This window comes from Rhinopithecus bieti, unplaced genomic scaffold (assembly GCF_001698545.2).
Source record: "Rhinopithecus bieti isolate Rb0 unplaced genomic scaffold, ASM169854v2 scaffold_947, whole genome shotgun sequence".
Lineage (NCBI taxonomy): Eukaryota > Metazoa > Chordata > Mammalia > Primates > Cercopithecidae > Rhinopithecus > Rhinopithecus bieti.
This window is the reverse complement of record NW_016803664.1, coordinates 5,460,866-5,485,289: the sequence shown is the minus strand read 5'-3', so window position 1 is coordinate 5,485,289 and position 24,424 is coordinate 5,460,866. Positions and strand designations below refer to the sequence as shown.

At 48.0% G+C, this 24,424-nt stretch overlaps 1 protein-coding gene across 1 annotated transcript in view; it reads left to right on the top strand.

The window, feature by feature from the left end:
* The window catches only part of CUX2 (cut like homeobox 2), a gene marked incomplete at its 5' end in the record, with an annotated part of 322,096 nt that overhangs the window by 158,256 nt on the left and 139,416 nt on the right, over nucleotides 1-24,424 (top strand). The window lies entirely within an intron of this gene.

Sequence of the window (24,424 nt, the reverse complement as noted above, 5' to 3'; positions counted from 1 at the left end):
TTTCCCAGATACTGACCCCTCCTCCAGCCCTGTATGAGGTTCCAGTTGATCCACATCCTTGTCAACACTTGGTATTATCTGTCTTCCCTTGTAGCCATTCTGGTGGGTATGTAGCGCTATCTGCTTGTGGCTTAAATTTTCATTTCCTTGGTGACAGATGAGGTTAAGCATCTTTTCGTGTGTTCATTGACTGTTGGAATCCCCTCTTATGTGAGGCGCTGATTTCAGTCTCTGGCCCATTTTTTTATTTGGTCATCTCTTCGTTATTGAATTTTTAGGAGTGCTTGATTCTGCACACATCAGATAAACTGTACATTCCTTCTCTCTCTGTGGCCTTGCCTTTTCGCTTTTATTGCACCTGTTCTTTTTAATGCAACAATTACTGCTCAGGACTCGGGAGCAGGGTGCAGAGGTTCCCATTTTGCCCGTCCTAACCAGATTACAGTACGTTGCTGGTGGGATCATCTTTCAGCTTCTTATTCATGCACACACCCCATACTCTTGTTCCTGACCTTTCTCAGGGGGACATCTCCCCGAATTCATGAACATTCCTCCACCTAGCCTGGCCCCACAATCTAAACTGCTCAAGCCAGGACGTCCACTTAACCGTGGTCTTCCTTTCGAGTTTTCCCACCTCTTGATGCTTTTTGACTATGAGATGAGTTAATCTTTCCTGAACATCCAGAGAGATGCCTGGCATTTTTAGCTGATCAACAGACCCTTTGTGGCTTTACAGAGACACACCTGAAGGTGGTTGGTTCCAGATGCGAGGAGCAAAGGCAAAAGAGAGGCAGGTGGGCATCTGCCTCCATGTGTAGCTTGTGCAAGAGTGATTTCGTTCTCGATTGGTGAAGATCCCTCCCTGTTGGGCCTGCTGCTATCCTCAAAGCTGAATGCCCCGGCTTTTAATCTGTGTGCGTTGACTCCTGCCATGAAACTGACACCCTCCAAGGACCCTCCTCACACTCACCTCCTGTTCAATGCTGGTCTCCAGCTGCCTTCACTCCGGACCCAGCAGCTGAGCACAGTCAACCTGCTCGCACATCCAGCACACCGGGAGGGTCCTGCTGTCCGGCTTCCCGTGCAACTGAGCACAGCCAACCTGCTCGCAGATCCAGCACGCCAGGAGGGTCCTGCTGTCCGGCTTCCCGTGGGACCCCACCCCCTGGTATCCCTTGAGGACAAACAGTGGAGGGGCAAAACTTGGAGCCTCCAGAGCCTCCCTGCAGGGGCTGGATCTGCAGCTATGCCACTCACAGGTCTTGTGTACCAGGCAAGTGCTAACCTGTCTGAGCCTCAGTTTCCCCATGTATAAAATGGGGATAATGGTGGTACTCAGTTTCCCCATGTATAAAATGGGGATAATGGTAGAGATGCAGAGGGGGTGAAATGAAGTCTCGTGGGTAAAGTGCTAAGAACGTGCCTGGCCCGCAGGGGTCATTGTGTGGCCGTCTACCACTATTATTGTTCTTATTTTTTTATTATTTATTTTTTCTGAGACAGAGTCTTGCTCTGTCACCCAGGCTGGAGTGCAGTAGCGTGATCTCGGCTCACTGCAACCTCTGCCTCCTGCATTCAAGTGATTCTCCTGCCTCAGCCTCCGGAGTAGCTGGAATTACAGGCGCACGCCACCACGCCAGTTAATTTTTGTATTTTTAGTAGAGACAGGGTTTCACCATGTTGGCCAGGCTGCAGAACCTGACCTCCAGTGATCGGCCCACTTGGCCTCCCAAAGTGCTGGGATTACAGGCGTGAGCCACCACCCAGCCCTGCCACTATTATTCTTATGACTGGTCTGCCTATGCCCAGGCTCTCTCCACCTGCCATCTCCCATCTCATACCTGCTGATATCCACCGTGCCTTCTCCCACCTCCAGGCCTTTGGACCTGCTGTTCCTCCTGCCCGGAGTGTGCTTTCCTGTTCTCCACCTGGGGACCCCCCACTTTGTTCATGCCCAGAGTCCAGTGTCACCCCACTTCCTTCGGGGCACCTCCCTGACCCCTGGCACTGGTACGGGTGCCCTGAGCTAGCCAGTGGGATGGATGGTTGGCCTTCAGGTTGTGGGGAGCAGGAGCCAGTCTCTCTTGATGCTTATAAGGGAGGGTATTTATTGAGCACTTACTGCATACCAGTTTAATGATGGGGGCTTTTTATTAAGCACCTTATCTTGGTCTTACTAACACCCTGTTACCACCAGCAACAGAGGCCCACATGTGCAAAGCCCTAGGTTCTGCAGTGAGAAGGTGGCTGAGGGGATTATTATTAGTAGTAGTAGCAGTAGTAGTATTGGAGATGGAGTCTCACTCAGTCACCCAGGCTGGAGTGCAGTGGTGCAATCTTGGCTTACTACAACCCCTGCCTTCTGGGTTCAAGTGATTCTCCTGTCTCAGCCTCCTGAGTAGCTAGGACTGCAAGCACACACCACCATGCCCAGCTGATTTTTTATATTTTAAGTAGAGATAGGATTTCACCATGTTGGCCAGGCTGGTCTCGAACTCCTGACCTCAAGTGATCCTTCTGCCTCAGCCTCTCAAAGTGCTGGGATTACAGGCGTGAGCCACTGCACCCTAATGGCTGAGGAGATTTGAACCCAGCCCTACTCCTCCAGCTCTTTCTTTTCCCCCAGAACCACATAACCCGCCTTCCAGCTCACGCCTTTTTCCTGCATTCACTAGATCTTCATCAGGTGAGGCTGCTAGTAACCCCTGCTGGCTGCTCTCTTCCCCCACCAGGAACCCTAGGAAAGGAGAACTTGTCTGTCCAATTCATCATCACAGCCCACCCAGGGTCTGACACAGAGAAGGATCCCTAAGTCCCGGTTAAGTCAGCAGCTCTCAGGGTGTGGGTCAGTGACCCCCAGATGTCCCAAGGCCTTTTCCTTGGGGTTTGCAAGATCAAATTACTTTCATAACAATACTAAGCTGCTACTTGCTCTTTTTACTCATATTCTTTCACAAACACATAGTGCAATTTTCCAGAAGCTACCCAAAGTGTGATGACATCATCGTTCCTATGGCTAATAGAGTGTGTTTGTGTATCCTTGCGCTTTAAACATTTCTCGGTTTTAATTTTGAATATGATGGCTATCGATTACTGTGACCTACCCGGACAAAGCCCTTTGGGTTCCTCCATCATTTTTAAGCTCATAAAAGGGTCCCGAGACCCAAAAGTTTTGAGAGCTGCTGTGTTCAGTGAACAAATGAATGAGTTGGGTGAAGGAAAGAGTGAATGGAGTGTGAGCCAGGGCGTTTGGACCCGGCTTGGCTTTAAGGGATGGTGGTCAGGGTGGCAGAAATGGATTCAAGGGAGGGAAGAGCAACTCAGGAGTCCAGGAGAGAGAGAGACATGGAATTACCCAAATCCCACCTGCCTGACTGCGCCCGATAGCCCTGATCAGTCCCTCCAAATACCCTCTGACCTGGCACAAGCATCCCCGGCACAGCCGGCGGCTGACTGTTCTGAGGTGTTTTCTACAGCAAAACAATTTGAAATAATTAGAACTTTACAAAATGTCTTTAAACACGCTGGTAATGGGCATAAGAAGACACTTGTGAAGTGTAATCAGTTATTAGCAGCTGATCAATTATCCTCATGGATAGCTGTTGGGGGGGAGACAAGAAGCAATAATAAGCCCCTTGATTAACTAATTTGAATATCTTTGGGGAACAAATTCCGAAATTTCTTTCTATTTTCTCCCCCGCTATTGTAATTGTAACGCCGGCCGCACATCTGCTGGATAAAGACGGATGGAAATGGTAATGAGTGTTCTGCTGTGAACAGGCCCCTTGTTTGGGATCCAGGAACGAAGGCGCTGGAGGTGTGGGGGGTGTGGGGGCTGCCAGCCGGGCCTGGGGACCTGTCACTGGCTGGAGTGGGCAGCCCTGCCATGAGCTTGGCCTCTGCCTCCTGATGAGATGTCAAGGTCGGGGGAAGCCGACTGCGGTGGGCAGAAGGCATGGGCAGACAGGTGCCCCTCTGGGAAAATCAGTACAGATTCTCCTGAAGACCCTCTAGGGCCGGCTGGGACAGGGACAGTCTGTCCCAGGATGGAGCAGACAGTGAAGGAAACCAACATTCTGGAGGCCACTCAGCCTTGGGCTCCTCCGCAGCCTTGCTGGGTGATAGGTTTACAAAAGGCAGGGGTGACTCAGCTGGACAGTGTTAAGGACCCCCACATTCCTGTGGGGTCTTTGATCTCACAGGACAACATGAACATATCACACCAGCGGTCACCTGGCTTGCAATCGCCTTGCAGCTAAAGCGAATCTCTAGAGCCAGAGTCCTTGGCTTGAATCCAGCTCTGCCCCCTCAGCTGTGTGACCTTAGGCAAGTGACTTAACCTCTCTGTGCCTCAGCGGTGCTCATCAGTAATAAAGGAATAATAACAGCACCCCCTGTCCTGGGGTTCTTGTAGCACAGGGCCACATACGTGATAAGCACAAAATAAATGGAAGCCGTCATTATTATTATTATTATCTCCATCCTGCATAATTAACAGGCTAGACCCGAGTTTGCAAACTGGCAGGCCAGGGTCCAAGTCCCCAGTAAATCTGTTTTGTTTGGCACAAACTGCATTGTTAAAATTTTTGTCTGAACTTGTTGCCAGTGATTACAGTTCAGGAGATTTTCACATCAAAAATCTGGATTTGGGGCCTTTCTGGAGAACTAGACCCCAGACCCTGCTGGGCCCGCAGTTCCATGCAGCAGCAATTGGCCAGAGCTGAGCGTTGCAGCCTCCTGTAGCACGGACGCTGGTCTTTCCTTTGCCACGGCCCCACCCCACCCAGTCATTCCAGGGCATCAGCTCCTGGGCCCCTGCCCTCACCTGTAAGCCCCAGGAGGTCAGCTGGGAACAGGTCACCTCGGTCCCTGATGTACCCAGTGCCCATCACACAGTAGGTGCTTAAAGCATATTTGAATGAGCATGTCTTCAGATAAGAGGCTGATTAAATGAACAGATCCAGTTTGTGAGGAACCCCAGAGCCTGGGTGGTCTTGCCTGAGTGAGGCAGCAAACTCCAGCCTTGGTTGTGTCTATCTGGGGACCCCCAGCCATCCAGCTCCTGTACCACCCAGTGGCCATCAGAAGAAAGTCCTGCTCTCTGTGCACTCCCATCTCCCTCTCCCCACCCCTACGGGAGATGTTCTGGAGACCCACATGGAGGGGTGTCAAACTCCCATCCCTTAAGCAGGAGATCTGAGGCCCGAAGTGCACCAGAGAAGCCACAAACAGCCCGGTGGCCAGCCAGCACCTGCAGTCACTGGTCCCCGTTCCTCTCATTCAGACAAGGCCTTTTCTGTATTTTGTTTGAAGCCGTTCAAAAACGAGCATGTGAAACCACTTTTAAAATCCCTCCCTCCCTTTCCTGCCCCAACACACCTTTCTTTCCCTCCCCTGACGTTCCATCGCTTAAAAATGGCTTAGCCAATTTGGGTTATTTTAGAAAAATGCTGGTATGTTGGCTGACAACCTGTATTTTAAGTTTCAACCTGATATGGAAAAGACAGAGTTTATAAACCCCCTAGGGAAAAAAAAAAGAAACACAAAACATTGTTTTAGAATAGAAATCATCTGAAACTGACCCCATGGGTCCTGGCTAGTGGGGTATCACTGGGCACCAGCCCTGGTGTAAGATTTCAAGAGCACAGAATGAAATTGGTTCTTGCAAGCTTCTGCCAACATCACTGGGAGAACTGGATGGAGCATCTTGTGGACTGACAGACATGGGTTGGAACCCTGATCCTACCATGCTCTGTCCTTGAGCTGGGGAAGCGCCTTCCCTGAGCCCTTGGGACAGCCATCTGTGACATGGGGATGCTGGTAATCACCATAGCTAAAACAGTGGACACAGAGCCCGACACCAAGGACTTGTCTATAATGTTTGTTATAATCTTGATGGACCAATGCAAAGACAAGGCTCTCAAAGCCAGCATGAGCCTTATGAATATGAGGAGTGGCTGCTAAGCCTAGCTTCCCTTACCTCCTCATTTCTTTGTTTTGAGTTTTTTCCAGCAGCTTTCTTGAGATATAATTGATATGCCATGAAATTCACCTATTATACACGTACAACACAATTGGTTCATATATTTATGGAGTTGTACAACCATCACCACATCCAATTTTAAAACATTTCCGTCACCCCAAAAAAGATCTTTTGGGTCCTTTTCCAGTCACTGTCTGATCTCCCTCCCAGCCCCAGGAAATCACAAATCTGTTTGCTGTGTCCATGGATTTGCCTTTTCTGGTCACTTCATATAAATGGGATTATACAATTAGTCTTTGTATCAGCTTCTTACATTAGGTATAATGTTTCCAAGGTTTGCCCGTGTTGTAACGTGTATGAGTATTTTGTTCTCTTGATTGCTAAATAATATTCCATTGTATGGATAGACCACGTTGTATCCATTCATCAATTGATGGGCATGTGGGTTGTTTGTATGTTTTGGCTGTTGTGAATAGCGCTGCTGTGAAAGTTTGCACGCAGATCTTTGAACACATGTTTTCAGTTCTCTTGGGTAGAGGAGTGGAATTGCTGGGTCATAAGACAAATTTATGTCTAACTTATTAAGACATTGCAAAACTGTTTTTCTGAAGTGGCTGTACCATGTTGCATTCCCACCAGCAGTATCTGGGCTTAGTATTGTCTTTGTTGATATTTGAGGGTGCATTTTTGGGCCCTGGTTTCAATGAGAATTTGGGCTGGGAATTCTGGGAGCTATTGGAGCTTGAAGAAATGAAGGACAGGTGGGGGGCATGCAACAAAATCACACATCCTTAGGTGTTCTAAAGCAGCACTGTCCCGTAGAACATGTAGATTATATATATCTGAACCATCCTGTATGGTAGCCACTACCCTTTGTGGTTACTGAGCACGTGAACTATGGCTTGTGCAACTGAGGAACTGAATGTGTGATTGCATTTCATTTAAATTAATGTAGAGGTACTAAATTTCAATAACTACAGGAGGTTAGTGGCTACTGTATTGGACAGTGCAGTTCTAAAAGTTCAGGATCACTGCTCAGTATGCTCTAGGTCCTTGAATCTTTCAGAGGATTGACCAGAGTTCAAACCTTTTAATTACAGATAGCTGGAATAGGCGTGGGGCTCAGGGGCTAGGGGCTGTATGTACAGGAATATTGTGTCTAGATGGTGCTCAGTGACTCAGAGAAGAAGGGATTTAGATTGGGGTATCTTGTAGAGTCACTAAAAGAGAGTGGACGGGCTCTGGAGCTAGGAGGACCCAGGTTCAAATCCTAGCCCTGTTGCTTCCCAAACCTGAGACCTGGGGAAACTGACCTATTCCCTCCTAGCCTCAGTTTTCTCATCTGCAAAATGGGAGTACTAATATCTCTCTCGAAGGACTGTTGTGAAGCTCAGAGAATAATTCCTCTAAATCCCCTAGCTCAGTGCCTACCACTTAGTCAGTGTGGGAAAGGATCAGCTTCTGTTATTGTTATCTTTATTGTTGGTGCTATTCTGCCTGGTCCCCAGGACTGGATAAATGTCATGTCAACCCAGACTCCCACATCCTCATCCGTGAAAGCTGAGATGTTAGACTGTCAGCATCACACAGGTAGGGACTTTACAGTGGCTGCTGTTGGATCCCCAGTGCCTGGAACCGTGCCTGGCACAGAGGGGACGCTCCTTACATGTTTGTTGAATGAATAAGTGAGTACATGCTACTGGCTTGTTGGCAAGCAGTGTGTAGGCATCTTGAGGGTTCCTGGAGAGAACAACACCCTCCTTCAGAAATGTGGTTTGAAAAATAGCACTGGATTCAATGCCAGCGGTGGCCTGTCTTGTGTGAGGGCAGAGACAGCTTGCCTGTCCTTAAATGGCTTAATCCAGCTGGAGTATGGCTGTGGCTCAAGCCAGTCTAAGGTCACCCAAGGCGGGTGTAGAATGGGTGAGGCTTGGCCAGGTCAGATCCACCTCCCACCACCAGGGAGCCACAGGTGAGGTTCACACAGTGAAATAATATAGCCCCAAAATGTGCACGGGCTTACGTTCAGGTAATTTTCCCAGGCCCTGAAACATCAGGATGTGCTAACTTTTCCCACAGCAGCGCCCCCACTCAAGCCTGTTTGGGGGAACCCAGTGGTTTCATCCCTTTCATCTGGAATTTCCTGCTACCCTCACTTCTTTCTTCCCTTTCCTGCTGCTATTTTGTTATCTCCTTTCCAACCCTGGACCCTAAAGTGAGATATTTCTATTCTTCCAGAATCATAATTTTTTGTTTTATTTATGTGAAACATTCTGTAGTTATCAAAATCTTTTCATACTCATTATTGTCATTCAGTGAGCAGAGAAACTTGGTGAGGTGAATATTCATTTAAAAATTGTCTATTAAGTCTGGGTGCGGTGGCTTATGCCTGTAATCCCAGCACTTTGGGAGGCCGAGGTGGATAGATCACTTGAGTTCAGGAGTTTGAGACCAGCCTGGCTAACATGGCAAAACCCTCTCTCTACTATAATACAAAAATTAGCCGGGTGTGGTGGTGAGCACCTGTAATCCTAGCTACTTGGGAGGCTGAGGCAGGAGAATCGCTTGAACCTGGGAAGAGGAGGTTGCAGTGAGCTGAGATTGCGCCACTGCACTCCAGCCTAAGGGACAGAGTGAGACCCTGTCTCAAAAAAAAAAAAAAAAAAAAAAAAAAAAATAGAACAGTGTCTATTGGGCTTGGACCAGGTCCTGGCCTAGATGCTGCAGCTATGGAGGTGAACAAAACAGACAAGAGTCCCTGCCCTCCCAGAGCTTTAGTCCTGGGAAGGAGGCTGACAATTAAATATGCAGATAACTGTATCTTTGCAAGTGATGATGAATGCTCTGTGGAAAAGGAGGAAGGAGAAAGTGGATCTGCTTTAGAGGCGGGGTGCCAGTGGGGCCAGGGAGGGCCCTGCTGAGAAGGTGGCAGCATTGGGGGGATGGGGAGGGATTGCAGGCAGCAGGTACTGCACATGCAAATACCCTGAGGTGGGAAAGAGGCTGGCTCATTGGAGGCCCAGGAGCAGCGGGGGTGTAGCTGGAGTGCATAGAGTTGGGGAGAGAGGGCCCTCCCCCCAAGGTATAGGAAGCTGTGAGCAGAGGCCTGGCCCTCTAGGCCCAGCGAGAAGTCTGATTTCAATCTAAGACCATGGCAAAAATATGGACAAGTTTCAAGCCAAGGAAAGAGAAGATGTGATTCACATTTTGAGCGACTCACTCCATCCGCCATGTGGAAAATGCAGGCAAGGGTGGGTGCGGAGAGAAAAGGGAGGAGGCCTCGGAAATAATCCAGGCAGGGGAGGGTGGCAGCTTGGACAAAGGCGGCAGTGGGGGTGGGTATTATTTCTGGACATTGGCGGGATTGAAGAGACGTGGCTGGGATTTGTTCAACATCACTATTATTCTGGTGGTACAAGTGAGGACACTGAAGCTCGGAGAGGAGCGCTGACTTGCCCTGGGGTTAGAGCTAGCAAGAGCAGCAAGCAGGATTCGAACTCGAGCCTTCCTCATGCTGCAATCTGCATTCTGCACTTCAGTACTACTCTGGGCAGCTCAGTGTGGTGTCCAGCCCCATCTCTCTAGCTGAAATGATGCCCACAAAGATTATCCCCATTATGCAGATTAGGAAACAGATTCGGGTGTTAGAATTTCCTGGCTGGAGAGCACCAAAGACAGGATTTGAACCCAGCCCACACTCCTAATCTGGGAATGTGTGTGCCCTGCATCCTAGGCCTCTTTAGGCTGTGCAGAAAGAAGGGAAATGAGATGGGCAGAGAGAAGGTCAAGGATCCACAGGCCCTGGTCTAGGGCAGGCCAGTCTGTCATGCTCAGGTTTTCTCTTAGTCGATAGAGTAAGAACTCAATTCTGCACAGACGTCTGGGTGCATCTGTGTATGTGTGTGTCTCCATGTGAACATGTCTGTCTGTGGTATGTGTCTCTATGTGTCCCTGTGTCTCTGTATCTATGTACGTGTGTTTCTGTCTTACATGTATGGATCTCTGCATGTCTGTGTGTATGTATTTGTCTGTGTGTCCATTTATGTGTCCGTGTGTATTTATGTCTTGTGTGTCTGTGTGTCCGTCTACAGTCACAGAGAAAAAAGCCTGCAGGAAGGCTCATTTCTACAGCACTCTGTTTGCATGCTGCGTGGTACCCTGCTCTTCAGTTTTTCACAGGTGAACATGCATTACTGTACTGTTAGAATCAGGAGGGGAGGTGAACAGAGATAAAAGTCTCCTTGGGTTACGGGGGAGAGAGCATTTGGAGAGAAAGGTTTTGCCTGTGTTGTTTTGGGAAATGGCTTTTTATGGTTTGGGGAGAGGAGAGGACACCCCCTCTTGCAGCAAGGATCCAAGCCGTGTCTTTGAACTCTCCCACAGTAGGGTCTGCACCTGCCCTATGTAGCCATCCCTGGCCATGCCTTTACTTACAGGGGAGGCAGTTGGGGGTCTCAGGTGCAGCTTCAGGTAATTAAAGTCAGCTGGATAGGCATTTCACATTCATGTTGGTAATAAACACTTTAATAAAATGTAGAAAGATAAAAGGGATTTTGTTTTTTAAGTTGTGTTTTTCTTTCTCTCCCTCCCCCATTCTTTCCTTTCTGGAAGTGGCAAGAACTGTATCTCAGGACCCCGTACAGCTTGATGTGAAATACACCCGGGACAGGGAACAGCTACTTGGACACTGTTTATGGAGTGCTGGGGGGAGGCTAGGACAGGGGCTTCTGTCGTGGGGTGATCTGGGAAGCAGGAGCCTCATGGCAGACTCTCGGGTAACCCTGCCTGGCCAGCCGCCATTCAATCCAGGCCTCCCTCCCAGAGGTGTCGTCACTTGGATCAGTGTCTTCTGACCCCAAAAGAATAGCCATGATGTACGTGTAGGATGTAGCCAAATTTGGGGTGTCCCCAGGAGTTAGGAACTCCAGCAGAATTGGGGGAGGCAGGAACATTTAGTTCGACCTCTGATTCTCTCTTCCTCCTTATCAGCCCTACAAAATTTTTTTCTTCATAAATGCTTCCATCTTCATGCTTACAAACTAGACTCCGCGGGGGCATTTATATTAGCAGCGATGCTTCCCATTTGTTTAGGAAGAAATTGCATCTACTGGTTTCTGCTGGGCCTCTCCATAAACCCTCAAGGCATCCTTGCTCTCATTTAAACAATGGTGGGGCAGGGGGAGGTCAGGCACTCTGCAAAGTCAACAGCAGGCAGGGGACAAGACCGTGTAGCCCCTGGGCTAAAGTGGCTTGTGACCACCCCGGCTGCCCCACGTTTGAGGGCCTCCCCTCTCAATCTCACCTTCAACCTCCCTGGCCGGGGCTTCTCCTTGCCAGTCCCTGAAATCCATCACCGCTGTCTCCTGCCTGATGTCCCCATCCACCTTCCTCTCTGCTGGTAGCAGGGGATGGTGTGTCTGCTCTGCCAGCCTCTAGGCTCTGTCTCCTGTCAGCACGGTTCCCTGCAGCTGCCTGGAGGTGGGAGTGGCACGTCTGCTCAGCCAACCCCCCTGGCTCCCAATCACTTCTTGCCTTGGTCCCACAACTTTCCAACCTAATCCCCACGAGGCCGTAAGATACATCCAGATGGTCACCCATTCCCCAACATCCTGGGGGTTCCAGCCCCACACATGCCCACGGCTCCCTCCTCCTCCAGTGCCTTCCCCCAGGCCCCACATGCCCTCAGGCTCAGCTCTCTCCTAGTGTGCTTTTCTTGGGACACCTGCTTGTTTATGTGACAGTCCTCCCCAGTCCTCCCCAGAGCACGAGGTTCTCAGAACCCCACCCAGCCTACAATGGGCACTTAATAAATGCTTCCCTACCTGGCACCTTCTCAACCCTGCATGCCAGAGAATTTTTCCAGAGCTTCCTGAGTTTCCCACAGACCTTCCCACCCCCAGATGCTCCCAACCTTGAAAAGAGGCTGCTTCAAGAAATGAGTTAGAGAAAAGATGTTCAAAGTGGCAGACTTCAGAGTGGATGCAGTGGTTTGGAGAAGAGTGGACCAGAGTTCAGAGCCCAGCTCTGCTTTTGCCTGATTGTGACCTTGAGGCAGTGACATGATCTCTCAGGGACTCATTTTCCCAGCTGTAAAAGGGGCTATCAGGAACACAGACCTCCCAGAAGATGCAGTGGGCCAAGGCGTTAGAAGTGCCCTCATGCAGTAGGCGCTCGGCTTCTGTGTTGTGAATCATCGCCACTGTGGCTCCTAGCAAAAGCCTGGCATGTAGTAGGTGCTCAGTAAACATTTATTGACAAATGAATGAGTGAATGATCATTTGATGGGATCCCTTTCCCCACCCCATTTTGCCAGGGGAAGCATTCTCTGGCCTCTCACCCAGTTGGACCAGACTTGTCAGCCCTAAGAGGGGCACAGGGGGTCCCCAGCCCCTCACCTGACACCTATCAGAGTGGGGGCTATTTTGTTTTCCTGGTGCCCGCGAGGTTTTAAATTCCGAGAACTCGGAATATAAATCAGCAATCAAGGGCAGGAGGAAGTGATCGGATGTGGCTCTGGTTTTCGGGACTTGCCGGCGAGATAATTAGGTGTTTGATTGGCATCCTCTCTCAAGGACAGCCACCTCCAGGTCCTGCCTGCACAGGAGCAGGCTTGCTTTTCTGCCTGATGCTTGTGGTGGGGGACTGATGGGGGTGACGGGTGGGGTTGGGGACCCACAGTTAGCCAGTCTTTCATCTGTTCATTTGTTCATTCATTCATTCATTCAAAGTATTGAGCACCTAATATGTGCCAAGCATCAGGACACAGCAGTGACCCAAACAAAGTCCTTGTCCTTGTGGAGCTGACATTGGAGGGGGTGGGAGGCGGGCAGGGGAAACAGGCAATAAACAAATGGAGAAGCGACTACATAAATGTGTCAACGACAAGGGCTTGGGAGAAAAATAAGCAGAGGGCAGCTGAGGTAGAGAGGAGGTGCTTACTGTTTTAAATAGGACAGCAGGACAGGCTTCTGGGAGAAGGTGGTGTAAGAGTCGAGCCTCCGAGTAGGTGAGGAAAGGGAGCAGCCAGTGCAAAGGCTCCGAAGCAGAAACGTGCTCGATGTGTTCAAGAATCAGTAAGGGCTGGGCGCCGTGGTTCACACCTATAATCCCAGCACTTTGGGATCCAAGGTGGGTGGATCACATGAAGTCAGGAGTTGGAGACCAGCCTGGCCAATGTGGTAAAACCCCATCTCTACTAAAAATATAAAAATTAACTGGGCATGGCGGCACATGCCTGTAATCCTAGCTACTCAGGAGGCTGAGGCAGGAGAATCACTTGAACCCAAGAAGCGGAGGTTGAAGTGAGCCAAGATCGTGCCACTGCACTCCAGCCTGGGCGACAGAATGAGACTCTGTCTCAAAAAAAAAGAAAAGAAAAAAGAATCAGTAAGGGCCAGGTGTGGTAGTGGACTCCTGTAATCCCTGCACTTCAGGAGGCTGAGCCAGGAAAATCACTTGAGCCCAGGAGTTCAAGACCAGCCTGGGCAACTTAGTGAGACCTTGTGCCTACAAAAAAAAAAAAAAAAAAAAAAATTAGTTGCATGTGGTGGTGCATGCCAATAGTCCTAGCTATTCAGAAGGCTGAGGTGGGAGGATCGCTTGAACCCAGAAGGTTGAGGCTGCAGTGAGCTGTGATTGTGCCACTGTACTACAGCCTGGGTGACAAAGCAAGACCCTCTATCAAAAAAAAAAAAAAGAAAGAAAGAAAAAAGTCAGGAAGGACCCCATGTGCCTGGAGCAGAGTGGGCCGGAGGGTGTGCAAGGAAGTGAAGCCCAACACGAATCATATGGGACCTTGACTCAGACTCAAATGGGAGCCATAGAAGGGTTTTGAGCAGAGGAGGAACAGGATATGAGTTAGGTTTAATGGGATCCCTGTGGCCGCCAAATGGGGAAGGGGCCGTAGGAGGGTGAAAGTGGCGGTAGAGAGCCCAGTGAGGAGGCTCCTGCAGTCACCCAGGCAGGCGATGACAGTGGCCTGGCCTAGGGTGGCCACAGTAGAGAGGAGGAGAAATTGTTAGATCAGGCTGACAAGATTTGCCAATTACATCAGCCTGATACCTAGGGCAGGCAAAGCACCTGCTGCCTCCCAACTCCCAGGGCCTCAGGGCTGGTGGCAGCCCCAGCCCAAGTGCCAGCCTTGGCCCAGAGCATCCAGCCCTTCCCAGGCACCTCCCATAGCCTGGAACCCCGGCAATCCACCAGCCTGTTGTCCTGCCGGTCCCCAGAGAGAGGTGATGCCCTGACTGCGGTTTGCAGCAGTGAGAGTCCTAGATGCATAGAGGCACAGGTCTGCCCAAGCTCACGGAGCTGACAAGCAAGAAGGTTGGGACCTGAACCCAGTCTGCCTGCCAAATACTGGCTCTTGGCCTGCCTCAAACTAAAACCTACCGCTGCCTGGGCTTTCTGGAAGCCTGAGCTATGGAACTGCCAGGTGGGCCTGATGTCCCAGAGTTGTAATTGCCTGTGTGCTCCCCATGTAACCACATGCTCCATGTGGGCAGGACCTGGGTCTGTCTTGTCCCTGGTAACACTGTAGGCACATAAAAAGTAGTTATTGAGTGGACAGATGGACGGGTGGATGGACAGACAGATGGACTAGGCCTGGTCATGCTCCTGGTCTTCAGGCTACGGCAGACCTTGTAGAGACAGTTTAGGGAAAGGTCGCCCTCCAGGGAAACAACCCAGAGGAAAATCAGAAAGTTACAGGTTCGGGTCCCCATGATGACACTTCCTCACCATGTGATGTGGAGCGAGTGGCTTTGTTTCTCTGCAGGTACCGTGCATCCAATGACACCTGCATCCTAAGACCCTTCATTGGCTCCCTCAACAGATGTTTCTAGAGAATCCACTGCACTCCAAATGCAGTGAATGGGAGAGAGAGATGAACTTTTGTAGTGCTGGGCATTGTGGACCTAGTCGATAGCCAGCCCTCTGTGGGGCAGTTGTTATCCTGCTGTTCTCACAGCACTGGGAGTTTTCTAAGAAGTTGTTGGCAGTCTCTTGGCTCACACCTGGGCCTGAGGTTTGGCTCTTTGATCTGAATGTGAACTGTCCATCACCCTAGCCCAGCTGATAGAACGTGGGGAAGCCAGCTTGTCTGGGAACTTTGTTTCTCGTAGGCACCACCCCTTGCCCTGGCCTCGGATAATTGGCCTAATACATCTTGGCATCTGAATTTACATACAGTGCAGGGAGTGATGGATGGCTCTGGTAACCCGGGCTGTCTCCCAGCCGCGGCTCAGTTATCCATCTCGGCGGGCTGCAGAGCCATCCGTCTTGTCTTGTCTCCTCACTCATGGCAGGCCAGCAGGTGCCCTCCGTCCTGGGTCATCCCCCAGCCCCCTCCCAGAGCTAGCCCTCTGAGGCCCCTCTGAAAGCGACACTCCCAACCTACCCCACAGCAGATAGAACAAGTTCCTTTGCTCTGAACATCCCCTGAAGCCCTCCTCAGTGTTTGCCAGCAACTCTGATAGCAAAATCCTGAAGACCTCCATGGGCCCAAGATGCAGAATGGGACATTTGCTCCCACAAAGTTGTCCCTCCATCCCCCTGCCACAAGGGGCTTCTCATACTTATTCCACTAATAGTCATTCCACAAATGTTTATTGAATGCCCACTGTGCACCAGGCGTTGAACTAGAACCCCTAGATAGCTGTGAACAAGAGCTGTATCACCCAGTCATGCACACAGCCCCCACCCTTGAGGGACTGCATGCCATTGGTGGTTGTCAACACTCTGAAGACCCTAGACATCAAGCCAAGCACTTGACCTGCTTACAGTCTGGTTCTCAAGGGAGGGTCCTGACAATAACCCTATGGACACGAATTCTTATCCCCATTTTATAGACACAGAAACGGAGGCTGAGTCACCTGTCCAAGGTCACAATGCTAGTGAGGCATCAAAGCCAGCATTTGAACCCAAGTCAGTGGTCTCTGAACCGTGTCACTGTTTCCCAGACAGACTGGGCTCTTTAGAGGTCTCTGACCTTGACACATAGCATTCGCTCATTCATTGAACCAATAAACATTTCTAGAATGCCTGCTGTGTATCAGAAACTGTTCTAGGCACTGAAGATATCTTGTTCTCATGGAGCTTTCATTTTAGTAAAGAAGTAAAATACACAGTGTGTTTGGTAGTCGTACGTGTTAAGGAGAAGAAAACTCAAGACAAGAACAGGAAGACCAGGCCAAGTGTAGTTGGTGCACGCCTGTAATCCAAGCAGTCTGGGAGGCCAAGGCAGAAGGATTGCTTGAGCCTAGCAGTTTGAGGCCAGCCTGAGCAACATAACAAGGCCCTGTCTTTACAAAAAATAAATTAGCTGGGTGTGGTGGTTTGCACCCGTGGCCCCAGCTACTTGGGAGGCTGAGAAGGGAGCATTGCTTGGGCATGGGAGGTTGAAGTTGCAATGAGCCAGGATTGTGCCGCTGCATGCCAGGCTGGACTACAAAGCAAAACCCCATCTCAAAAAAAAAAGTAAGGGCTTTTGCAGCATTCCCATTTCCTCTGCCTGGGTTGCTTGGCTTCTTTATCTGACAAATTCTTCATCCTTCCAGACCACGTCAGATGTTCCTATCTTGGCAACTCTTTTTTCCAATCACAGTAAGTCACCTTGCTCTCTGTGTTCCTGTCATACTGTTTTTGTACTTCTCATAGTGTATGTTGGCACATAGCATTAGAATGGCTCTCTCTGTCTACCACACTGTACTGTGAACTCCTCAAGGACAGGGACTGTGTTGGTTGGTTTCTATATACCAGTACCTAGCACTGTGCCTGACACAGAATTGGGCCAGTGATTGGTTGGAATGGATGATTGGATAGAGTTAGATAACAGATGGATGACTGCTTGGAATTCCTGGACAAGATCAGCGTTGGCCATGAATAGATGAATGCGATGATCCTTTTCTAGATGATGACACTGTTGGCCAATCTGTTGGATAAATGGATGGCTTGGCTTGGGTGGGTAGATGTATGATTAGATGAATGGATAAAGGGGATGGTTGGTTGGATGGGTAGATGTACTGACCTGGATGAATGAATAAATGGATGGTTGGTTGGGTAGATAGATGTAGGATTGGATGAATGGATAAATGGATGGTGGTTGGATGGGTAGATGTATGACTGGATGAATGGATAAATGAATGGTTAGTTGGGTAGATAGATATATGACTGGATGAAAATGGATGGTTGGGTAGATAGATGTATGATTGGATGAGTGGATAAATGGATGGTGGTTTGGTAGTTGGATGGATGTTGCATAAAGGGCTTCCAGCCTCGTTAGCACTTCAGTGGTTACTGGCAGCCCCTGCCCAAGTTGGGACCACACTATGATTTAATTAGAAGAGGTAGATTAAAGCTCTGCCTCTTCTTTGCCTGATCAGTTTCCATACCCACCCAAAGGCAATACAAAAGACATGTTAGGGTTTCACTGTTCTCCAAGCCTGCCCTAAAAATAATGTCTCTGCATGATGGCCTTTGTCACCTTTCACCAAAATTACTTATACCCAAGCTTGTCTGTTTTGGTTTCTGAGCTCTTGGAGGATTCAGGCTATATCTGGTTTATCATTGCCATCCCCTTTATCAAATGCCTAGCACATCAGAGACCATGAATGCGTTGATGGATGAGTGGATAGGTAGATGAGTGGGTGGATAGATGGGGTCCAGCGTCTTCAGTTGCATCTCCCTGTAGTAAGGTGAAAGCAGAGCTCCTGTTTGGATTTGGGGGATCGGTGACTGTATTGGAAGTCATAATCACTGCTCATCTTGGCTTCTGAAGCCTGGCCTGGAATCTTGACCATCACTTCACATACATATCCTTACAAGAGATAATGTACATAAAGTGCTTAGTGCACTCAATAAGTATTAGTATATATGTAATAATAGACACAAGAATTGTTGACTATGAGCTATTATTTCCTATAAGGAACTTCTGTGTAAAGTTTCATTTGAAGAAAAAGTTCTAGGGCTTAAAAAAATCTGGTGGCAAATATCAGAAAGAGTTAACGGGGGCTCAAAGCAGATACCTAACTTGAGGGATGTCTGGGAAGCCTTTCTGGAAGAGGAGACACTTAAGCTGAGACAAAAAGAGTTGAGTAAGATCAACCACAAAGACAGAATGAGCTCATCCGAGCTGAGGGAAAGGAGACTGTGGAACCATGGAGTCAGAAGATTCTGGTGCATTTGGGTTTCTGCACGGAATTTGGTCTGGCTGGGAAGGAAACAAGGAGAGGGGGAAATGGGAGGGACCCAGGGACACCCAGGAGTGAGGAGATTGTCCTAGGCCAGGTTTTAAGCCAGGAGGGACATATTAATAAAGAGATTGTTTCTCTTCATGGGATCTCTTTAAAGCCTAGTAACAGCTGAGGTCCTCATTTCCTTAAATCCAGCTCACAACACTCACTTTTTAGGAGGTTTCTTCTTGGAGTTGGCCCTAGAGGGATATGTCTGAGTGTGAGGTGTCCTTGGAACTGAGAAGAATGTGGGCACAGGTAGGCAGGATCTCAGGTTGTGTCTTAACATGTGTTCCCCTCATAAGAACGCAAATTCTAGCCCAAGGCTCTTTATATAGCTCACATTTTGGGATCAGGTGTGAAATTTCTTTAAAAACTTAAGTGTTCTTGTAAGATTCCCAATCCCTCCTGGTTGGGGAAACCCGGACAAATTGAGAATGCTAGACTTGCCTCCCCAACCATTTTCCTTCCCTAGCCAAGACCCACCCTCCCCTCTGAGAAAATCCAACCTCTTAACCATGTGTGATGTAGTTGGGTAACCAAAACTATCTGTGCCTCCATTTTCTCATCTTTAAATGGGAGACTCAGATATGATTCATGTTTACTGAAGTGTGGGACACATCTCACTGATGGGACATGAAATTGTAAGCATTCAGTAGAGCCAGGGTTAGGAGGGATTGACTTGGGTTCTGAAGAACAGTTCTCCCTTATCTCTTCCATCCTTTTTCATTCCAACAAGCAGAAAGTCTCTGCAGGGAACTGCATTACCTTTAACACCTCTCCAGCACTTGCTAACCTTTTATAACAAACACAGGCAGCAATTATTTGTTTTTGGTTATACTTTTATTTTAATGGCTACCATCTGATTATGGTACACAATTCTCTAGTGACAAGAAAGTGTCCTTTTCAAATGCACTTATTTAGGTTTAAAAAAAAGGGAAGGAGTCATTAGGTAAAATCAGGAATAGGAAAAATGTGTCTATGATGTCAAGGTCCAAATCATGGTTACTTTTAGGGGGTACTGACAAGGAGAGAGTACTAGGGAGTTTTCAGAGGCACTAGGAACGTGAATGTTCTACATCTTGAACTGGGTAGTGGTTACTCAGGTGTAAACCATTCACTAAGCTTTCGCTTGAGTTCAGGAGTTCAAGACCAACCTGGGCAACATGGCGAGACCCCCATCTCTACAGAAAAAATAAAAACTAGCCAGGCATGGTAGCACATGCCTGTAGTCCCAGCTACCCAGGATGCTGTGGGAGGGTCACCTGAGCCTGGGAGGTCAAGGCTGCGGTGAGCTGTGATCATGCCACTGCAGTCCAGCCTGGGAGACAAAGCAAGACCCTATCTAAAAAAAAAAAAAAAAAAAAAAAAAAAAAAAAAAAAAAAAAAAAAAAATTTAATTCACTGAGCTTAACATTGAACTATGGAACTTAAAGTGATCCATATTTCAAAAAGAGAACCATAGGAGTCGCTTTGAAGAAAAATATTAAATAATCATATTTTAGATGCTATATCAATATGGCAGAATTCACACAGAGGGACATGAGTGGTCAAAGTTTGGACAGCAGTGACCTGAGCGACCTTGAGGATTCCCTCTAGCTCATGTGTTCTGAGTGCCTTGGAGGACTAAGTCCCAACACTGTTCAGCACACCAGTGGCAAACCCTCTCAGAGATATCACTTCACATACATGTGGGGACTTCCAGGGGGTGCTGCAGATCCCATCAGAAGAGCCCCTTCCTCCAAGCCCCCCGCTTCTCCTGCCTTGCCCGGTCCCGGGTGCAGCTCAGCCCCAGCCTCCTTTCTCTCTGCATATTGGCCCGAGCCTCAGCTGCATCTATCATCTGCTTCAGGCTCATTAAAATTATTTCTTTTTAGTTGCAAATGGGCTGTTTATGATGATCATTATTTGAATGGTCTGCGCCGGGCTCCGGGCTGTCTGTCTGCTGCTGATGGCCGGTTAATCAGATGAGTCTCCTCCCTGCCTGGGCCTGGCCCAAAGTCTGGGGCTGTGTTAATCATGGCTCCCCCAGGGCTGGGGGGGTTGGTGGGGCCAGCAGGGGCTGGATAGGAGATCCTGACTTCTGTTGGATTACCAAAGCTGTGTGTGTGGTGGTTCAGACATGCTTTCTAAAACGCAGCTTTAGACCAGTGCTGGTTTATGTTTGTGATAGAATTTTTTTCCAGTCCTTCAAAATAGATATAATGCCATGAGCTTTTTAATTTTAGCTGTGTGTATTATGAAAGACCCGTGCCGATGCTGTCATTGGCCCTCTTGCTTTGCTGATACTCAAATATCCTTTCTTTTAGGGTGGGAGGGAGTGGTTTTTAATGTCTTTGCTTGATACAGTAACATTTGGCAATACTCTACCAGTCTTCCTTTCTTTTAAAGCAGAATTTTACTGAGCTGTGAAATTCAGAATTCTTGAAATCATTGATCTGGTGGGGTGTTTTCTTAGCTCTCAGTTTTTCTAAACATAAGATTAATATCAGCCAAGGCCAGGCATGGTGGCTCATACCTGTAATCCCAACACTTTGGGAGGCCACAGCAGGTGGATTGCTTGAGCCCAGGAGTTTGAGACCAGCCTGGCAACATGGTGAAACCCTGTCTCTACCCCCAAAAAATGCAAAAATTAGCTGGGCATGGTGGCACATGCCTATAGTCACAGCTACTAGGGAGGCTGAGGTGGAAAGATCATTTGAGCCTGGGAGGTCAAGGCTGCAATGAGCTGTGATTGCACTACTGCACTCCAGTCTAGGTGACAAGAGTGAGACCCTGTCTCAAAAAAAAAAAAAAAAAGACAACATTTATTGAACACTTGAAACTTTACACATCCATATCATTTAAAACAAGTGCCCCGAACACCTCCCAGCTGATGGAGAAGCAGAGCAGAAGCCCACTGAAGAGAAAGGCATTAAAAATTGGCCTTTATAATCCACCAAGGAGATAATCCGCACCTCGGTTATTAGAATTGACTGTAACATATTTCCAAGCCCCTGCTTGAATCACCATACAGACACATTAATGTGTTTGTTCCATGAGATGATGTATGTTAGGAACTTAGGCATAGTGCCTGGTACTTGTAAGCTTTCCATAAATGGTAGTTATGACTATTTACTATTATTATTATTGGTGTTAGTGTGTTTACCAGTGAACTGTGGCAAGAATTCAGGGTTGAAGGACAAGCATAGATTGAGGCAAAATTGAGAAGAACGTGGATGTCAGTGACTTCATCTGCTCGAGGAAAGATACCAAGGGCTGGGCTTGTGGTGGGGTCAGAGTGAGGGGACTGGTGATGTCCCCCTGCCTTCCCTGGCTCGGTTCTTTCTGCAGTGTGGACACAGCAGACATCCTGTCTGTCAGATTTGCACCCATCAGCAGCCTGAGAGGTGCAGGTGGAGGGAGTTAGGCATAATTGTCTGTGACAACATATCAGGTGGTTAGACTTATCCTGCTCTGCAATTTCCTTTCAGAACCTGGGTTGGATGTTTTTAATGAGGAGTCAAAGTCCACCCCCACCAGGTATATTGGTTGCTTTGTTGTGGGAAGGCACCAGTGTCCCTGCAATAAGAATATAGTATCAGACACGGCCGGGTGCGGTAGCTCATGCCAGTAATCCCAGCACTTTGGGAGGCCGAGGTGCGTGGATCACGAGGTCAGGAGATCGAGACTATCCTGGCTAACATGGTGAAACCCCATCTCTACTGAAAATACAAAAAATTAGCCGGGCATGGTGGCAGGCACTTGTAGTCCCAGCTACTTGGGAGCCTAAGGCAGGAGAATGGCTTGAACCTGGGAGGTGGAGCTTGCAGTGAGCCGAGATCTCGCCACTGCACTCCAGCCTAGGCGACAATGAGACTCTGTCTCGGAAAAAAAAAAAAAAAAAAAAAAAGAACATAGTGTCAGACACACAATAATCCAAGATGGAGAGCTGTAAACCCATGTCCCAGTTCTGTTTGTCCTGCAGCAATGTAAAAATCACATCTTTGTCTTCAAGAGAGATGAGAAAAACTAAAAAGAACTGAGAGTACGCTGCTGCAACTCAAATTGACCATGGCACTCTAGTTTTTTTCTGTCCTGCCAAGTGAGATTCTGTCCACATGGCCGTGCCAACCAGTTGGGTTTTGTCTACCTTTGTATATTGCTGCAAACACTGATCTCTCCTGTCACTGGATATTTTGGTTGTGATCAGTTGTAGTTTCTTTATTAGAAACTGTGATTAGTTTTAAGTGATGCTAAACCAGAATTCCTCCTTTTTGCTCATAACACCTTGTTCCTCACCTGGCTTAATCCTGGTAAAAACCGGGCTTTTAAACTGGAAGCCCCCGTGTACCTTCAAGTGGGAGTACCCTGTGCTTTGGCAAGAATTGCTTTCAGCACCTTGGAGAGCACCCGTTTCCGCTCCTCCCGCCCCTAACATAGAGACAGGGTCTGTCACCCAGGCTGGAGTGCAGTGGCACCATCACAGCTCACTGCAGCCTTGACCTCCTGAGCTCAAGCAGTCCTCCCATCTCAGCCTCCCAAGTAGCTGGGACTGTAGGTGCAGTGCCACCACGACAAGCTTGTTGTTCTATTTTTTTATAGAGAGGAGGCCACTATGTTGCCCAGGCTGGTCTCGAACTCTTGGCCTCCCAAAGTGCTGAGATGACAGGCATGAGCCACCGCACCTGGCCCTCACCTCTATTTCAAAGCTACTTCGGTGCCTCCACCTTCTCCCTTCTAGTCTCATAATTTTCTAAAGAAGTTAGGCATTTCTCCAGAAATAGAAGTTCCTTGTTGGATTTCTACAAAGAAATCCATAGGCCAGGGACACTCTTCCCAGCTTGGGGTGCCAGGTTTATGGTGCTCTAGTGAGCTGCTATTGAGCAGATTTAGTGACTCTGAGACATGATATAAGACAATTACCATGCATTTCGTCTCTTAGAGGGAAAAGGATTTGCAGTGGGTTAATAGTACTTTTATTTCATTATCTAATGGCAAAAGTGTTTCATTGTGTGTGCAAGATGAATGTGTATTAGTGATGACAAATGGGGTCTTTCAACACGGTGCTGGGCCTCATCATACATATGTTAGATTAAAGAGTTCACCCTAGAAATACACTCCCGCATCTGCGTGTGTGTTTTTAATAAATCTGATTGCAGAAATTTATTGCATCACCGGATTTAGGAAATTATGGGGCTTGATTGCTGCAAATATAATCGGGTGATATATACAGAAATGCTCCTCGAGTTATGGTCCAGAAAAAAAGCCCATCTCGGGATGGTGCAAGGAAGCAGCCGACCACATAAACAGAGCATTTCTTGAATTATGCAAATGAAATCCATGACAACTCATGGTGAATTGTACTCCCCTTGTGAAACTGCCACCATTAAAGTGAAGAAAGCTTCAAGAGGGGTGATCAAATATACATGCACGACCAGCAGACATTGTCTGTGATGTGTGTGAACCGGAGCATCCCCCCTTCCATCCCTCTCCCTTTTTCCCTCGCTAGTACATCCTATAAAAACCTGGTCTGATACCTTCCTTGCATATAAGCCAACAAAACGCCTTCCAATCCATTTCTTCTGAATCCAGGAGTCTTCAATGAAATATTTCTTAGACTTGAAGTGAACCTTAAATGATTTACTGCGAGATACATAAAAGGTCAGCTTACTTCTTATTGGCACCTTCATTTTTCCAAAATCTACTGAAATTAAAAAGCCATCTATATCTTAAAAGGCGTATTTATGAACCTTTAAGTGTAAGTAAGTCATAGTTGGAGCCGTTCCCACCTCTGATATATGAAAGCTGTCGACAGCACTTTCTTCCTCTATAATATGTCCATACAATATGCCGCACTTTACTATTTTGACATGGTTTGGAGATGTTTTCTACAGTTACTGACAAGCTTATGCCATCACTCCTTTGGAAATTTAAGAGGTGGGGCAGGGGGTGGGGGAAGAGATGAAAAAAGAAAAAAAACCAACTCCACCCAACTTTATAGAAGATTATTGATCTGGCCTGACTTCCAATGAGCAAAAAAAGCTGTCCTGGATTTTTTTTTCAGTTGCATCCCAGTTTTGTAAATTATTTATTTGTACCAGGAGTCAATATCCTGTCTTTTCTCAGCTTTGTAAGTTAAGAAAACTTGTTCAGAATGCTGTTTTGTACAATGGTTAAAAAGGAATAAAGAAAAAAAAATCTTTTTTCTTTTCTCTCTCTCTTTTTTTTT